This window comes from Somniosus microcephalus, chromosome 23, assembly GCF_052327205.1.
Source record: "Somniosus microcephalus isolate GS21.2 chromosome 23, FLI_Smic_1.0, whole genome shotgun sequence".
In the NCBI taxonomy this organism is placed as follows: Eukaryota; Metazoa; Chordata; class Chondrichthyes; order Squaliformes; family Somniosidae; genus Somniosus; species Somniosus microcephalus.
Genome location: NC_141009.1, coordinates 64,176,427 through 64,196,878, shown reverse-complemented (window position 1 = coordinate 64,196,878; position 20,452 = coordinate 64,176,427). Strand labels below are relative to the sequence as shown.

The 20,452-nt window shown below is 39.1% G+C and overlaps 1 pseudogene; it reads left to right on the top strand.

Moving 5' to 3' along the window:
- Positions 1–556: 556 nt before the first annotated feature.
- The window catches only part of LOC147101911 (uncharacterized), a 40,473-nt pseudogene continuing 20,577 nt past the window's right edge, over positions 557–20,452 (top strand).

Here is a 20,452-nt window from a genome sequence, read left to right as displayed (position 1 = left end):
AATAATTGAGAAGGGCATAAGCATGTCAAAGACCAGGGTAATAGATTGGAGAAAAGCTGATTTTGAGGGGTTGAAAATAGAACATGGGAAAATAAAATGGAAAACAATATTGCTAAACAATGATGTAGAACAGCAATGGGAAACATTTAAAACAGTGTTCAACAGAGTCCAGGAAAAATATATCCTGCTAAAAAACAAGAACAAACTAAACACTAATGAGACACCATGGATGAATAAAGACATATGGGAAAAATTGAGGTTAAGAAAAGAGGCATACACTAAGTACATGGACAGCCGAGAGCATGACAAGAGAGAATACGAAGAGATTAGAAAAGTCAAAAAAACATTTAGGAAGGCAAAGAGGAACTATGAAATTAAATTATGAAGGGCCTTTGAAGCTGAAACTTCGAAACAGAGAAAACATCTTTAAACCAAAAAAGCAGCTTTAAATGGCTTTAGATGTGAGTACTTGAGCATTCATAAGCCTTCTAGTTCCCTTAATTTGTTGCTTGCTGTTTGATCCATTTGCAGTTTTCCTGAGGTGTTGATGTTTACGATGGTTATTCCAGTCGATATAACAGAGCAATTCCTTGCCATTTTTATACCCCTGGAGTTCGACAGTTATGACCATTTAGAGGAGTTTCAACAGGTAATTTGTTCTGCAGACACACTTGTGAAGCACCTTGGGATGTTTTACTATGTTAAAGGTGCTATATAAATGCAAGTTGTTGTTGTTGTTGCAGGCAACGGGCAGTCTATTTAGGAAATTCCCCACCCATGCTCTTGTGATGGAGAACAAGAAACAGAGGATCCAAATTCCCAGCCACTTCAAGTAGGCCTCGTCGAAACTATGCTGCGTCCACTACGGACAGCCATGGACCGGTTCCACTGGATTGAGACTGAATCAACGGCTGGGACACTTGTGATTATGTCATGTGCCATTCACGTATCGCTGATTGCGCTTTGATTTGAGCCGTGATTAGATCACAGTGATGCAGCATGGTGGGAGCAGACGGAGCATGAACTATCAAGGACGCCATTTGCTGAGTGCGGGAATTAAGTGTTGAGCAGGAGATAAGCCTAAAGGAGTCATGGTCGAGTGTGGCTTACAGCAGACGGATGGCCTTGCGCTTAAGCGTGAGTACAAAGTACGAACTCCACACCCAGCTCATGCAGAGCCAATCACTAAAGCCTCCCATGGTAACGCTGGAGTTCCGTGGTTCGGATAAGAACATAAGAACATAAGAAATAGAAGCAAGAGTCGGCCATTCAGCCCTTCGAGCCTGCTCCGCCATTCAACGAGATCATTGCTGATCTTCTGCCTCGACTCCATTCACCGGCCCTATCGCCATATCCCTTGATGCCCTTACTAGTCAGAAATCTATCGACTTCTGTTTTGAATATACCCAATGACTGAGCCTCCACAGCCCTCTGGGATAGAGAATTCCAAAGACTCACCACCCTCTGTGTGAAGACATTTCTTCTCATCTCAGTCCTGAATGGCCTACCCTTTATCCTGAGGCTGTGACCCCTGGTTCTAGACTCCCCAGCCAAGGGAAACATTCTCCCAGCATCCATCCTATCAAGCCCTGTAATAATTTTGTATGCTTCAATGAGATCCCCTCTCATTCTTCTGAATTCAAGAGAATACAGGCTTAGTTTACTTAATCTCTTCTCATACAAGTCCCCCCATCCCAGGAATCAATCTCGTGAACCTTCGTTGCACTCCCTCTATGGCAAGTATATCCTTCCTTAGGTAAGGAGACCAAAATTGTACACAGTACTCCAGGTGTGGTCTCACCAAGGCCCTATATAATTGGAGTAAGACTTCTTTACTCCTGTACTCAAATCCTCTTGTAATGAAGGCCAGCATACCATTTGCCTTCCTAATGGCTTGCTGCACCTGCACATTCAATTTCAGTGACTCATGTACAAGGACACCCAGGTCCCTTTGAGCATCTGCATTCCCCAATCTTTCACCATTTAGGAAATACGCTGCCTTTCTGTTTTTTCTACCAAAGTGGATAACTTCATATTTATCCACATTATATTCCATCTGCCATGTTCTCGCCCACTCACTGAGCCTGTCGAGATCCCCTTGAAGCCTCTTCACGTCCTCTTCGCAACTGACACTGCCACCTAGCTTTGTGTCATCAGCAAATTTGGAAATGTTACATTTAGTCCCCTCATCCAAATCATTGATATAGATTGTGAATAGCTGGGGCCCAAGCACCGATCCTTGCGGTACCCCACTAGTCACAGCCAGCCATCCTGAAAAAGACCCGTTTATCCCTACTCTTTGTTTTCTGTCTGTTAACCAATTCTCAATCCATGCTAGTACATTACCCCCAATTGCATGTGCCCTAATTTTGTTCACCAACCTCTTGTATGGGACCTTATCGAAGGCCTTCTGAAAATCCAAATACACCACATCTACCAGTTCCCCTTTGTCTACTCCACTAGTTACATCCTCAAAGAACTCCAATAGGTTTGTCAAACAGGATTTCCCTGTCGTAAATCCATGTTGACTCTGCCCAATCTTACTATTAGTTTCTAAGTGCCCAGTTATTGCATCCTTTATAATAGACTCCAGCATTTTCCCAACTACTGATGTGAGGCTAACAGGTCTGTAGTTTCGCATTTTCTCTCTCCCTCCTTTCTTAAATAGCGGGGTTACATTTGCTATCCTCCAATCTGCAGGAATCATTCCAGAATCTATAGAATTTTGGAAGATGACAACCAATGCATCCACTATCCCAATGGCCACCTCTTTCAAAACCCTAGGATGTAGATCATCCGGTCCTTGAGATTTATCGACTTTTAGTCCCATTAATTTTGCAAGTACTGTTTTTTTACTAATAATAATTTCTTTAAGTTCCTCATTCTCGCCACACCCTTGGTTTTCTCATATTTCTGGGAGGTTTTTTGTGTCTTCCTCCGTGAAGACAGAAACAAAGTATTTATTTAATTTCTCAGCCATTTCCTCATTCCCCATTATAAATTCTCCCGTCTCTGACTGTAAAGGACCTACATTTACCTTCACCAGTCTTTTCCTTTTCACATACCTACAGAAGCTTTTACAATCCGTTTTTATATTTTTCGCTAGTTTGTGCTCATATTCCATTTTCCCTTTCTTTAGCAATTTCTTACTCCCCCTTTGCTGATTTCTAAAAAGATCCCAATCCTCAGGCTGACCGCTTTTTCTGGCAACTTTATAAATTTCCTCCTTTGACTTAATACTAGCTTTAATTTCTTTTGTTAGCCATGGTTGGATCACTTTTCCTTTTGGGTTTTTGTGCCCTAGAGGAATATATGTTTGTTGCAAATTATGCATTATTTCTTTGAATGTTAGCCATTGTATGTCCACCTTCATACCTGATAGTGTAGTCTCCCAATCTACCATGACTAACTTGTCCCTCGTACCCTTGTAGTTTCCTCTGTTTAGATTGAAGACCTTAGTTTCAGATTGCACTACATCACTCTCAAACTTATTGGCCCAGTAATTCCTGTCCCAACGCGTGAGTACGGACGGGGTACTCACGCGTGTGCCCGGAGGAATTGCCAGTTTTCAGCATGCACAGCGCATGCGGGGAAAACCGGCATTTCCTCTCCTCTGACCCAAGGGGTTAAGAGGCTGAACGCGTGCGTGCAGCAGTCTGCGCGTGCGACTTGGATTTCCTTTATTTTTAGAGAGTTGCGCATGTGTAAAGGCCTCCGGTTTTTACGCATTGAAAAACCACACGTAAGTACTTAGTTTTACAGGTAAGTGGTCTATTAATACAATTTATTTAAAAAATTTCCACAGGTTTATTATTTTTAAAGAATTTACAGTAAGGTAAGTTTAGTTTCAGCCCCGATTTCTTATATAATAATTTTTTTCAAATTATAAAATTATTGTTTAATATAGTTTTTTACAGTTATTTATGGTTCATTTAAGTAGTGCAATGTTTTTTTTAATTTTCTTTCAAGTTTAAGTAGTGTTTTGGGGCCAGGAGTTTTCATGAATTTGACAGCTCTTACTATCAAACTCATGAATGAACTTTTGCAACCTCCCATTGGTTGCCCTGTGCTCACGTGATCCCAGCCGGCTCATCGCACTAAGTACGCCGCTGGGTCACGCACGCACAGCGCGGCAGGACCTCAAGCGCGCCAGTGAGAGGAAATGCAATGCGGGCCACGATTCAAATGTCAGCGCGCCGGGTAAGTGCACATCGGGGGCTTGCACGCGTGACAAGCTCCCGATCCTAATTTTAGAGCCAATGTAAAATACAATCATATTATGGTCACGTACCCCTAAAGGCCCCTTTACCACTAATTATTGATTAGCCCTTTCTCATTACACAGTACCAGATCCAGAATAGCCTGTTCCCTGGTTGGTTCCTCCACATACTGATCCAGGAAACAATCTCGCATGCATTGCAAGAATTTGTCCTCCACACCATTAGTGGTAATTTGATTTGCCCAGTCAATATGTAGATTAAAGTCCCCCATCAATATGTACATTAAAGTCCCCATCAATGTGTAGATTAAAGTCCCCATCAATATGTAGATTTAAGTCCCCATCAATATGTAGATTAAAGTCCCCCATCAATATGTAGATTAAAGTCCCCATCAATATGTAGATTAAAGTCCCCATCAATGTGTAGATTAAAGTCCCCTATCAATATGTAGGTTAAAGTCCCCATCAATGTGTAGATTAAAGTCCCCCATCAATATGTAGATTAAAGTCCCCATCAATGTGTAGATTAAAGTCCACATCAATGTGTAGATTAAAGTCCCCATCAATATGTAGATTAAAGACACATCAATATCTGGATTAAAGTCACCATCAATGTGTAGGTTAAAGTCCCCAGCAATATGTAGTTTAAAGTCCCCCATCAATGTGTAGATTAAAGTCCCCCATCAATATGTAGATTAAAGTCCCCATCAATATGTGGATTAAAGACCCCCATCAATGTGTAGATTAAAGCCCCCATCAATATGTAGATTAAAGTCCCCATCAATATGTGGATTAAAGTCCCCCATCAATATGTAGATTAAAGTCCCCATCAACGTGTAGATTAAACTCCCCCATCAATGTGTAGATTAAAGTGCCCTATCAATATGTATATTAAAGTCCCAATCAATATGTAGATTAAAGTCCCCCATCAATGTGTAGATTAAAGTCCCCCATCAATGTGTAGATTAAAGCCCCCAACAATGAGTAGATTAAAGTCCCCATCAATGTGTAGATTAAAGTCCCCCATCAATGTGTAGATTAAAGTCCCCATCAATATGTAGCTTAAATTCCCCATCGATATGTAGATTAAAGTCCCCCATCAATGTGTAAATTGAAGTCACCCATCAATATGTAGATTAAAGACCCCCATCAATATGTACCTTAAAGTCCCCATCAATATGTAGATTAAAGACCCCATCAATGTGTAGATTAAAGTCCCCCATCAATATGTAGATTAAAGTCCCCATCAATGTGTAGATTAAAGACCCATCAATACGTAGTTTAAAGTCCCCATCAATGTGTAGATTAAAGTCCCCATCAATATGTAGATTAAAGTCCCCATCAATGTGTAGATTAAAGTCCCCATCAATATGTAGATTAAAGACCCCCATCAATATGTAGATTAAAGTCCCCCATGAATGTGTAGATTAAAGTCCCCATCAATATATAGATTAAACTAGCCATCAATATGCAGATTAAAGTCCCCATCAATATGTAGATTAAAGTCCCCCATCAATATGTAGATTAAAGTCCCCATCAATATGTAGATTAAAGACCCCCCATCAATATGTAGCTTAAACTCCCCATCAATATGTAGATTAAAGCCCCCATCAATATGTAGATTAAATTCCCCATCAAGGTGCAGATTAAAGTCCCCATCAATGTGTAGATTAAAGCAGCCATCAATATGCAGATTAAAGTCCCCATCAATATGCAGATTAAAGTCCCACATCAATATGTAGATTAAAGTCCCCCATCAATATGTAGCTTAAAGTCCCCATCAATATGTAGATTAAAGTCCCCATCAATGTGCAGATTAAAGTCCCCATCAATATGTAGATTAAAGTCCCCCATCAATGTGTAGATTAAAGTCCCCATCAATAGGTAGATTAAAGTCCCCATCAATGTGTAGATTAAAGTCCGCATCAATGTTTAGATTAAAGTCCAATCAATATGTAGATTAAAGTCCCCCGTCAATGTGTAGATTAAAGTCCCCCGTCAATGTGTAGATTAAAGTCCCCCATCAATATGTAGATTAAGGTCCCCATCAATGTGTAGATTAAAGACCACATCAATGTGTAGATTAAAGTCCCCATCGATATGTAGATTAAAGACACATCAATATCTGGATTAAAGTCACCATCAATGTGTAGGTTAAAGTCCTCATCAATATGTAGATTAGAGTCCCCCATCAATGTGTAGATTAAAGTCCCCCATCAATATGTAGATTAAAGTCCCCATCAATGTGCAGATTAAAGTCCCCATCAATATGTGGATTAAAGTCCCCCATCAATGTGTAGATTAAAGTCCCCCATCAATATGTAGATTGAAGTCCCCATCAATATGTGGATTAAAGTCCCCCATCAATATGTAGATTAAAGTCCCCATCAACGTGTAGATTAAAGTGCCCCATCAATATGTATTTTAAAGTCCCAATAAATATGTAGATTAAAGTCCCCCATCAATGTGTAGATTAAAGTCCCCCATCAATGTATAGATTAAAGCCCCCAACACTGTGTAGATTAAAGTCCCCCATCAATATGGCGATTAAAGCCCCCATCAATATGTAGATTAAAGTCCCCGTCAATGTGTAGATTAAAGTCCCCATCAATGTGTAGATTAAAGTCCCCCATCAATATGTAGATTAAAGTCCCCCATCAATATGTAGATTAAAGCCCCCATCAATGTGTAGATTAAACTAGCCTTCAATATGCAGATTAAAGTCCCCATCAATATGTAGATTAAAGTCCCCCATCAATATGTAGATTAAAGACCCCCCATCAATATGTAGCTTAAAGTCCCCATCAATATGTAGATTAAAGCCCCCATCAATATGTAGATTAAAGTCCCCCATCAATGTGTAGATTAAAGTCCCCATCAATATGTAGATTAAAGTCCCCCATCAATGTGTAGATTAAAGCCCCCATCAATGTGTAGATTAAACTAGCCATCAATATGCAGATTAAAGTCCCCATCAATATGTAGATTAAAGTCCCCATCAATGTGTAGATTAAAGACCACATCAATGTGTAGATTAAAGTCCCCATCGATATGTAGATTAAAGACACATCAATATCTGGATTAAAGTCACCATCAATGTGTAGGTTAAAGTCCTCATCAATATGTAGATTAGAGTCCCCCATCAATGTCTAGATTAAAGTCCCCCATCAATATGTAGATTAAAGTCCCCATCAATATGTGGATTAAAGTCCCCCATCAATGTGTGGATTAAAGTCCCCCATCAATATGTAGATTAACGTCCCCATCAATATGTAGATTAAAGTCCCCATCAATATGTAGATTAAAGTCCCCCATCAATGTGTAGATTAAAGCCCCCATCAATGTGTAGATTAAACTAGCCATCAATATGCAGATTAAAGTCCCCATCAATATGTAGATTAAAGACCCCCCATCAATATGTAGCTTAAAGTCCCCATCAATATGTAGATTAAAGCCCCCATCAATATGTAGATTAAATTCCCCATCAAGGTGTAGATTAAAGTAGCCATCAATATGCAGATTAAAGTCCCCATCAATATGTAGATTAAAGTCCCACATCAATATGTAGATTAAAGTCTCCCATCAATATGCAGCTTAAAGTCCCCATCAATATGTAGATTAAAGTCCCCATCAATGTGTAGATTAAAGTCCCCATCAATATGTAGATTAAAGTCCCCCATCAATGTGTAGATTAAAGTCCCCATCAATAGGTAGATTAAAGTCCCCATCAATGTGTAGATTAAAGTCCGCATCAATGTTTAGATTAAAGTCCAATCAATATGTAGATTAAAGTCCCCCATCAATATGTAGATTAAAGTCCCCCGTCAATGTGTAGATTAAAGTCCCCCATCAATGTGTAGATTAAAGCCCCCAACAATGTGCAGATTAAAGTCCCCCATCAATATGTCGATTAAAGCCCCATCAATATGTAGATTAAAGTCCCCATCAATGCGTAGATTAAAGTCCCCCATCAATATGTAGATTAAAGTCCCCATCAATGTGGAGATTAAAGACCACATCAATGTGTAGATTAAAGTCCCCATCGATATGTAGATTAAAGACACATCAATATCTGGATTAAAGTCACCATCAATGTGTAGGTTAAAGTCCTCATCAATATGTAGATTAGAGTCCCCCATCAATGTCTAGATTAAAGTCCCCCATCAATATGTAGATTAAAGTCCCCATCAATATGTGGATTAAAGTCCCCCATCAATATGTAGATTAAAGTCCCCATCAACGTGTAGATTAAAGTCCCCCATCAATGTGTAGATTAAAGTCCCCCATCAATATGTATTTTAAAGTCCCAATCAATATGTAGATTAAAGTCCCCCATCAATGTGTAGATTAAAGTCCCCCATCAATGTATAGATAAAAGCCCCCAACAATGTGTAGATTAAAGTCGCCCATCAATATGTAGATTAAAGTCCCCATCAATGTGTAGATTAAAGTCCCCATCAATGTGTAGATTAAAGTCCCCCATCAATATGTAGATTAAAGTCCCCCATCAATATGTAGATTAAAGTCCCCATCAATATGTAGATTAATGTCCCCATCAATATGTAGATTAAAGTCCCCATCAATATGTAGATTAAAGACCCCATCTATGTGTCGATTAAAGTCCCCATCAATATGTAGATTAAAGTCCCCCATCAATGTGTAGATTAAAGTCCCCATCAATATGTAGCTTAAATTCCCCATCGATATGTAGATTAAAGTCCCCCATCAATATGTAAATTGAAGTCACCCATCAAGGGGATAAATGCAATTGAAAAGAAGGATATTAACTCAGTTAATACAGAATCTATATGGGTGGAGCTAAGAAATAGCGAGGGGCGAAAAACATTAATAGGAGTGGTATATAGGCCTCCAAATAGTAAAATAGAGGTTAGGGAGGGCATCACGAGGGAAATTAGAGAAGCGTGCAATAAGAGCACAGCTGTCATCATAGGTGACTTTAACTTACATATAGATTGGACTAGCCTAATCAGTAAAAATAATGAGGAGGAGGAATTCCTTGAGTGTTTAAGGGATGGTTATCTGGATCAATATGTCGAGGAACCAACTCGGGAACAGGCTATATTGGACTGGGTACTGTGCAATGAGAAGGGACTAATCAGTAATCTTGTTGTACGGGGACCCTTGGGTCAGAGCGATCATAACATGATCGATTTCTCACTCGAAATGGAGAGCGAAGAAATTGACTCAGAGACTAAGGTCCTGAATTTAAACAAGGGGAATTATGATGCCATGAGACGGGAACTGAGTAGGTCTGATTGGACAACGTTCCTGGGAGGACTGGAGGTAGATAAACAATGGCAAACATTTAAAGATAGAATGACAAAATTGCAAAAATTGTTTATACCAATCTGGCATAAAAGGAAATCTAAAAAGGTGACTCAACCGTGGATAACAGGGGAAATTAGAGACAGCATAAAATCCAAAGATAGGGCGTATAAAATAGCCAAAAAAAGCGCCAGAGCGGAAGATTGGGAACAGTTTAAGATAGAGCAAAGGAGGGCAAAGGGCATGATCAAGAGGGGCAAAATAGCTTACGAAAACAAGCTGGCGGAAAATATAAAAACTAACTCCAAAAGCTTTTATAAATATATCAAAAGGAAAAGACTGGTGAAAACCAAAGTTGGTCCATTGCAGTCAGATACGGGGGAATATATAATGGGAAATAAGGAAATGGCAGATCAACTAAATGCATACTTTGGGTCAGTCTTTACGAAGGAAGACACAAAAAACCTCCCTGGGATATCGGGAAAAATAGGAACATTGGCAAAGGAGGAACTGACGCAAATCAATATCTCTAAGGATATGGTGTTAAGGAAGCTAAAGGGATTGAAGGTGGACAAATCCCCAGGGCCTGATAACATGCATCCTAGGGTACTGAAGGAGGTGGCCCTAGAGATAGCGGATGCACTAAGGATGATTTTTCAGAATTCATTAGACTCGGGAACAGTGCCGATGGATTGGAGGGTAGCTAACGTTACCCCACTATTCAAAAAGGGGGGTAGGGAAAAAGCAGGTAATTACAGACCTGTAAGCCTTACATCAGTTGTGGGCAAAATGCTGGAGTCCATCATTAAGGATGAAATAGCGGAGCACTTAGCAAATGGGGACAGGATAGGACAGAGTCAACATGGATTTACAAAGGGTAAATCGTGCTTGACTAATCTATTGGAATTTTTTGAGGGAGTAACTGGTAGAATAGATGGGGGAGAGCCAGTAGATGTGGTGTACCTGGACTTCCAAAAGGCCTTCGATAAGGTCCCACATAAAAGATTAGCATGGAAAATTGAGGCTCATGGGATAAAGGGGAAAGTTTTGGCGTGGATAGGGAACTGGCTGTCAGATAGAAAACAGAGAGTTGGAATAAACGGCTCATTTTCTGAATGGCAGGCAGTAACAAGTGGGGTACCACAGGGATCTGTCCTGGGCCCCCAGCTGTTCACAATTTACATTAATGACCTGGATCAGGGAGTCGGATGCAGCATTTCCAAATTTGCAGACGACACTAAACTAGGAGGGGGGGTGGGCTCAGAGGAAGAGACCAGGAAGCTCCAGAGCGATTTGGACAGACTGGGCGATTGGGCGGATAAATGGCAGATGCACTATAATGTGGACAAGTGCGAAGTTATCCACCTTGGGTGCAGGAACGGGAGGGCAAATTATTATTTAAATGGCAATAGATTGGGAGAGGGGGAAGTACAGAGAGACCTGGGTGTTCTTGTACACCAGTCACTGAAGGCGAGCATGCAGGTGCAACAGGCGGTCAAGAAGGCAAACGGTATGCTGGCCTTCATAGCAAAAGGGTTAGAATACAGGAACAGGGATACCTTGCTGCAGCTGTACAGGGCACTGGTGAGACCACACCTCGAGTACTGTGTACAGTTTTGGTCGCCTCATCTGAGGAAGGATGTTCTTGCCATGGAGGGGGTGCAGCGGCGATTCACCAGGCTGATACCAGGAATGGCGGGAATGACCTATGAGGAGAGACTATGTAGTTTAGGGATGTACACACTGGAGTTTAGAAGATTGAGAGGGGACCTCATAGAAGTGTATAAAATTCTGACAGGTCTAGACAGACTGGATGCAGAAGGAATGTTTCCCTTGGCGGGTGAGAACAGAACTAGAGGACATAATTTAAGGATAAGGGCTAAACCATTTAGGACAGAGATGAGGGGGAATTTCTTCACTCAGAGAGTGGTGAACCTGTGGAACTCATTGCCACAGAGGGCAGTGTACGCCAGCTCATTAAATATATTTAAGAGGGAATTAGATATATTTCTACGGGCAAAAGGGGTTAAGGGTTACGGAGAGAAGGCGGGGACAGGATACTGAATTAAAGGATCAGCCATGATCTCATCGAATGGCGGAGCAGGCACGAAGGGCCGAATGGCCTACTCCTGCTCCTATCTTCTATGTATCTATGTATCTATGTAATATGTAGATTGAGGACCCCCATCAATATGTAGATTAAAGTCCCCATCAACATGTAAATTAAAGTCCCCATCAACGTGTAGATTAAAGTCCGCATCAATGTGTAGATTAAAGTCCCCATCAATATGTAGATTAAAGACCCCCGTCAATATGTAGATTAAAGCCCCCATCAATATGTAGATTAAAGTCCCCCATCAATATGTAGATTAAAGTCCCCCATCAATAGGTAGCTTAAAGTCCCCATCAATATGTAGATTAAAGTCCCCATCAATATGTAGATTAAAGTCCCCCATCAACATGTAGATTAAAGTCCCCATCAATATGTAGCTTAAATTCCCCATCGATATGTAGATTAAAGTCCCCCATCAATATGTAAATTGAAGTCACCCATCAATATGTAGATTGAGGACCCCCATCAATATGTAGATTAAAGTCCCCATCAACATGTAGCTTAAAGTACCCATCAATATGTAGATTAAAGCCCCCATCAATATGTAGATTAAAGTCCCCCATCAATATGTAGATTAAAGTCCCCCATCAATGTGTAGATTAAAGTCCCCATCAATGTGTAGATTAAAGTCCCCATCAATAGGTAGATTAAAGTCCCCATCAATGTGTAGATTAAAGTCCCCCATCAATGTGTAGATTAAAGTACCCCATCAATATGTATTTTAAAGTCCCAATCAATATGTAGATTAAAGTCCCCCATCAATATGTAGATTAAAGTCCCCCATCAATGTGTAGATTAAAGTCCCCCATCAATATATAGATTAAAGTCCCCGTCAATATGTAGATTAAAGTCCCCATCAATGTGTAGATTGAAGTCCCCTCCAATGTGTAGATTAAAGTCCCCCATCAATATGTAGATTAAAGTCCCCCATCAATATGTAGATTAAAGACCCCATCAATATGTAGATTAAAGGCCTCATCAATGTGTAGATTAAAGTCCCCATCAATATGTAGATTTAAGTCACCATCAATGTGTAGATTAAAGTCCCCATCAATGTGTAGATTAAAGTCCCCATCAATATGTAGATTAAAGTACCCATCAATGTGTAGATGAAAGTCCCCATCAATATGTAGATTAAAGACCCCCATCAATATGTAGATTAAAGTCCCCATCAATATATGGATTAAAGTCCCCCATCAATATGTAGATTAAAGTCCCCATCAACGTGTAGATTAAAGTCCCCCATCAATGTGTAGATTAAAGTGCCCCATCAATATGTAGATTAAAGTCCCAATCAATATGTAGATTAAAGTCCCCCATCAATATCTAGATTAAAGTCCCCCATCAATGTGTAGATTAATGTCCCCCATCAATGTGTAGATTAAAGCCCCCAACAATGTGTAGATTAAAGTCCCCCATCAAAATGTCGATTAAAGCCCCCATCAATATGTAGATTAAAGTCCCCATCAATGTGTAGATTAAAGTCCCCATCAATGTGCAGATTAAAGTCCCCATCAATGTTTTGATTAAAGTCCCCATCAATGTGTAGATTAAAGTCCCCATCAATAGGTTGATTAAAGTCTCCCATCAATGTGTAGATTAAAGTCCCCCATCAATGTGGAGATTAAAGTCCCCATCAATGTGTAGATTAAAGTCACCGTCAATGTGTAGATTAAAGACCCATCAATATGTAGATTAAATTCCCCATCAATGTGTAGATTAAAGTCCCCATCAATGTGTAGATTAAAGTCCCCATCAATATGTAGATTAAAGTCCCCATCAATGTGTAGATTTAAGTCCCCCATCAATGTGTAGATTGAAGTTCCCCATCAATGTGTAGATTAAAGTCCCCATCAATATGTAGCTTAAATTCCCCATCGATGTGTAGATTAAAGTCCCCCATCAATATGTAAATTGAAGTCACCCATCAATATGTACATTGAGGTCCCCCATCAATATGTAGATTAAAGTCCCCATCAATATGGAGATTAAAGTCCCCATCAATATGTAGATTAAACTCCCCCATCAAGGTGTAGAATAAAGTCCCCATCAATGTGTAGATTAAAGTCCCCATCAATGTGTACATTAAAGTCCCCCATCAATGTGTAGTTTAAAGTCCCCCATCAATGTGTAGCTTAAAGTCCCCCATCAATGTGTAGTTTAAAGTCCCCTTCAATGTGTAGATTAAAGTCCCCATCAATTTGTAGATTAAAGTCCCCATCAACATGTAGATTAAAGTCCCCCATCAATGTGTAGATTAAAGTCCCCATCAATGTGTAGATTAAAGTCCCCATCAATGTGTAGATTAAAGACCCATCAATATGTAGATTAAAGACCCATCAATGTGTAGATTAAAGTCCCCATCAATATGTAGATTAAAGTCCCCATCAATATGTAGATTAAAGTCCCCATCAATGTGTAGATTAAAGACCCATCAATATGTAGATTTAAGTCCCCATCAATATGTAGATTAAAGTCCTCGTCAATGTGTAGATTAAAATCCCCATCAATATGTAGATTAAATTCCCCATCAATGTGTAGATTAAAGTCCCCATCAATGTGTAGATTAAAGTCCCCATCAATATGTAGATTAAAGTCCCCATCAATGTGTAGATTAAAGTCCCATCAATATGTAGATTAAAGACCCATCAATATGTAGATTAAAGTCCTCGTCAATGTGTAGATTAAAATCCCCATCAATATGTAGATTAAATTCCCCTTCAATGTGTAGATTCAATTCCCCCATCAATATGTAGATTAAAGTCCTCCATCAATATGTAGGTTACAGTCCCCATCAATGTGTAGATTAAAGTCCCCATCAATGTGTAGATTAAAGTCCCCATCAATGTGTAGATTAAAGTCCCCCATCAATGTGTAGATTAAAGACACCGTCAATGTGTAGATTAAAGACCCATCAATGTGTAGATTAAAGTCCCCCATCAATATGTAGATTAAAGTCCCCATCAATGTGTAGATTAAAGTCCCCATCAATATGTAGATTAAAGTCCCCATCAATGTGTAGATTAAAGACACCGTCAATGTGGAGATTAAAGTCCCCATCAATGTGTAGATTAAAGACACCGTCAATGTGTAGATTAAAGACCCATCAATGTGTAGATTAAAGTCCCCCATCAATATGTGGATTAAAGTCCCCATCAAGGTGTAGATTAAAATCCCCCATCAATTTGCAGATTAAAGTCCCCCATCAATATGTAGATTAACGTCCCCATCAATATCTAGATTAAAGTCCCCATCAGTGTGTAGAGTAAAGACCCCATCAATATGTAGATTAAAGGCCCCCATCAATGTGTAGATTAAGGCCCCCATCAAGATGTAGATTAAAGGCCTCCATCAAGATGTAGATTAAAGGCCTCCATCAAGATGTAGATTAAAGTCCCCCATCAATATGTAGATTAAAGTCCCCCATCAATATGTAGATTAAAGTCCCCATCAATATGTAGATTAAAGGCCCCATCAATATGTAGATTAAAGTCCCCATCAATGTGAAGATTAAAGTCCCCATCAATATGTAGATTAAAGTCCCCATTAATATGTAGATTAACGTCCCCATCAATATGTAGATTAAAGTCCCCATCAATATGTAGATTAAAGTCCCCCATCAATGTGTAGATTTAAGTCCCCCATCAGTATGTAGATTAAAGTCCCCATCAATGTGTAGATTAAAGTCCCCCATCAATGTGTAGATTAAAGTCCCCATCAATGTGTAGATTTAAGTCCCCCATCAATATGTAGATTAAAGTCCCCCATCAATATGTAGATTAAAGTCCCCCATCAATATGTAGATTAAAGTCCCCCATCAATGTGTAGATTAAAGTCCCCCATCAATATGTGGATTAAAGTCCCCCATCAATATGTAGATTAAAGTCCCCATCAACGTGTAGATTAAAGTTCCCATCAACGTGTAGATTAAAGTCCCCCATCAATATGTAGATTAAAGTCCCCCATCAATATGTAGATTAAAGTCCCCCATCAATGTGTAGATTAAAGTCCCCCATCAATATATAGATTAAAGTCCCCGTCAATATGTAGATTAAAGTCCCCATCAATGTGTAGATTAAAGTCCCCTCCAATGTGTAGATTAAAGTCCCCCATCAACGTGTAGCTTAAAGTCCCCCATCAATATGTAGATTAAAGTCCCCCATCAATATGTAGATTAAAGACCCCATCAATATGTAGATTAAAGGCCTCATCAATGTGTAGATTAAAGTCCCCATCAATATGTAGATTTAAGTCACCATCAATGTGTAGATTAAAGTCCCCATCAATGTGTAGATTAAAGTCCCCATCAATATGTAGATTAAGGTACCCATCAATGTGTAGATTTAAGTCCCCCATCAATGTGTAGATTTAAGTCCCCCATCAGTATGCAGATTAAAGTCCCCATCAATGTGCAGATTAAAGTCCCCTCCAATGTGTAGATTAAAGTCCCCCATCAACGTGTAGCTTAAAGTCCCCCATCAATATGTAGATTAAAGTCCCCCATCAATATGTAGATTAAAGACCCCATCAATATGTACATTGAGGTCCCCCATCAATATGTAGATTAAAGTCCCCATCAATGTGAAGATTAAAGTCCCCATCAATATGTAGATTAAAGTCCCCATTAATATGTAGATTAACGACCCCATCAATATGTAGATTAAAGTCCCCATCAATATGTAGATTAAAGTCCCCCATCAATGTGTAGATTTAAGTCCCCCATCAGTATGTAGATTAAAGTCCCCATCAATGTGTAGATTAAAGTCCCCCATCAATGTGTAGATTAAAGTCCCCATCAATGTGTAGATTTAAGTCCCCCATCAATGTGTAGATTAAAGTCCCCCATCAATATGTGGATTAAAGTCCCCCATCAATATGTAGATTAAAGTCCCCATCAACGTGTAGATTAAAGTTCCCATCAACGTGTAGATTAAAGTCCCCCATCAATATGTAGATTAAAGTCCCCCATCAATATGTAGATTAAAGTCCCCCATCAATGTGTAGATTAAAGTCCCCCATCAATATATAGATTAAAGTCCCCGTCAATATGTAGATTAAAGTCCCCATCAATGTGTAGATTAAAGTCCCCTCCAATGTGTAGATTAAAGTCCCCCATCAACGTGTAGCTTAAAGTCCCCCATCAATATGTAGATTAAAGTCCCCCATCAATATGTAGATTAAAGACCCCATCAATATGTAGATTAAAGGCCTCATCAATGTGTAGATTAAAGTCCCCATCAATATGTAGATTTAAGTCACCATCAATGTGTAGATTAAAGTCCCCATCAATGTGTAGATTAAAGTCCCCATCAATATGTAGATTAAGGTACCCATCAATGTGTAGATGAAAGTCCCCATCAATATGTAGATTAAAGACCCCCATCAATATGTAGATTAAAGTCCCCATCAATATATGGATTAAAGTCCCCCATCAATATGTAGATTAAAGTCCCCATCAACGTGTAGATTAAAGTCCCCCATCAATGTGTAGATTAAAGTGCCCCATCAATATGTAGATTAAAGTCCCAATCATTATGTAGATTAAAGTCCCCCATCAATATCTAGATTAAAGTCCCCCATCAATGTGTAGATTAAAGCCCCCAACAATGTGTAGATTAAAGTCCCCCATCAAAATGTCGATTAAAGCCCCCATCAATATGTAGATTAAAGTCCCCATCAATGTGTAGATTAAAGTCCCCATCAATGTGTAGATTAAAGTCCCCATCAATGTTTTGATTAAAGTCCCCATCAATGTGTAGATTAAAGTCCCCATCAATAGGTTGATTAAAGTCTCCCATCAATGTGTAGATTAAAGTCCCCCATCAATGTGGAGATTAAAGTCCCCATCAATGTGTAGATTAAAGTCACCGTCAATGTGTGGATTAAAGACCCATCAATATGTAGATTAAAGTCCCCATCAATATGTAGATTAAAGTCCTCGTCAATGTGTAGATTAAAATCCCCATCAATATGTAGATTAAATTCCCCATCAATGTGTAGATTAAAGTCCCCATCAATGTGTAGATTAAAGTCCCCATCAATATGTAGATTAAAGTCCCCATCAATGTGTAGATTTAAGTCCCCCATCAATGTGTAGATTGAAGTTCCCCATCAATGTGTAGATTAAAGTCCCCATCAATATGTAGCTTAAATTCCCCATCGATGTGTAGATTAAAGTCCCCCATCAATATGTAAATTGAAGTCACCCATCAATATGTACATTGAGGTCCCCCATCAATATGTAGATTAAAGTCCCCATCAATATGTAGATTAAAGTCCCCATCAATATGTAGATTAAACTCCCCCATCAAGGTGTAGAATAAAGTCCCCATCAATGTGTAGATTAAAGTCCCCATCAATGTGTACATTAAAGTCCCCCATCAATGTGTAGTTTAAAGTCCCCCATCAATGTGTAGCTTAAAGTCCCCCATCAATGTGTAGTTTAAAGTCCCCATCAATGTGTAGATTAAAGTCCCCATCAATTTGTAGATTAAAGTCCCCATCAACATGTAGATTAAAGTCCCCCATCAATGTGTAGATTAAAGTCCCCATCAATATGTAGATTAAAGTCCCCCATCAATTTGTAGATGAAAGCCCCCATCAATATGTAAAGTCCCCATCAATGTGTAGATTAAAGTCCCCATCAATGTGTAGATTAAAGACCCATCAATATGTAGATTAAAGACCCATCAATGTGTAGATTAAAGTCCCCATCAATATGTAGATTAAAGTCCCCATCAATATGTAGATTAAAGTCCCCATCAATGTGTAGATTAAAGACCCATCAATATGTAGATTAAAGTCCCCATCAATATGTAGATTAAAGTCCTCGTCAATGTGTAGATTAAAATCCCCATCAATATGTAGATTAAATTCCCCATCAATGTGTAGATTAAAGTCCCCATCAATGTGTAGATTAAAGTCCCCATCAATATGTAGATTAAAGTCCCCATCAATGTGTAGATTAAAGTCCCATCAATATGTAGATTAAAGACCCATCAATATGTAGATTAAAGTCCTCGTCAATGTGTAGATTAAAATCCCCATCAATATGTAGATTAAATTCCCCTTCAATGTGTAGATTCAATTCCCCCATCAATATGTAGATTAAAGTCCTCCATCAATATGTAGGTTACAGTCCCCATCAATGTGTAGATTAAAGTCCCCATCAATATGTAGATTAATGTCCTCCATCAATATGTAGATTAAAGTCCCCATCAATGTATAGATTAAAGTCCCCCATCAATATGTAGATTAAAGTCCCCATCAATGTGTAGATTAAAGTCCCCATCAATATGTAGATTAAAGTCCCCATCAATGTGTAGATTAAAGTCCCCATCAATATGTAGATTAAAGTCGCCATCAATGTGTAGATTAAAGACCCCATCAATGTGTAGATTAAAGTCCTCCATCAATGTGTAGATTAAAGTCCTCCATCAATGTGTAGATTAAAGTCCCCATCAATAGGTTGATTAAAGTCTCCCATCAATGTGTAGATTAAAGTCCCCCATCAATGTGGAGATTAAAGTCCCCATCAATGTGTAGATTAAAGACACCGTCAATGTGTAGATTAAAGACCCATCAATGTGTAGATTAAAGTCCCCCATCAATATGTGGATTAAAGTCCCCATCAAGGTGTAGATTAAAATCCCCCATCAATTTGCAGATTAAAGTCCCCCATCAATATGTAGATTAACGTCCCCATCAATATCTAGATTAAAGTCCCCATCAGTGTGTAGAGTAAAGACCCCATCAATATGTAGATTAAAGGCCCCCATCAATGTGTAGATTAAGGCCCCCATCAAGATGTAGATTAAAGGCCTCCATCAATATGTAGATTAAAGTCCCCCATCAATATGTAGATTAAAGTCCCCATCAATGTGTAGAATAAAGACCCATCAATGTGTAGATTAAAGTCCCCATCAATATGTAGATTAAAGGCCCCATCAATATGTAGATTAAAGTCCCCATCAATGTGAAGATTAAAGTCCCCATCAATATGTAGATTAAAGTCCCCATTAATATGTAGATTAACGTCCCCATCAATATGTAGATTAAAGTCCCCATCAATATGTAGATTAAAGTCCCCCATCAATGTGTAGATTAAAGTCCCCCATCAGTATGTAGATTAAAGTCCCCCATCAATGTGTAGATTAAAGTCCCCATCAATGTGTAGATTTAAGTCCCCCATCAATATATAGATTAAAGTCCCCCATCAATGTGTAGATTTAAGTCCCCCATCAATGTGTAGATTTAAGTCCCCCATCAATATGTAGCTTAAATACCCCATCGATGTGTAGATTAAAGTCCCCCATCAATATGTAAATTGAAGTCACCCATCAATATGTACATTGAGGTCCCCCATCAATATGTAGATTAAAGTCCCCATCAATATGTAGATTAAATTCCCCATCAATATGTAGATTAAACTCCCCCATCAAGGTGTAGAATAAAGTCCCCATCAATGTGTAGATTAAAGTCCCCATCAATGTGTACATTAAAGTCCCCCATCAATGTGTAGTTTAAAGTCCCCCATCAATGTGTAGTTTAAAGTCCCCCATCAATGTGTAGCTCAAAGTCCCCCATCAATGGGTAGTTTAAAGTCCCCATCAATGTGTAGATTAAAGTCCCCATCAATTTGTAGATTAAAGTCCACATCAACATGTAGATTAAAGTCCCCCATCAATGTGTAGATTAAAGTCCCCATCAATATGTAGATTAAAGTCCCCCATCAATTTGTAGATGAAAGCCCCCATCAATATGTAAAGTCCCCATCAATGTGTAGATTAAAGTCCCCATCAATGTGTAGATTAAAGACCCATCAATATGTAGAT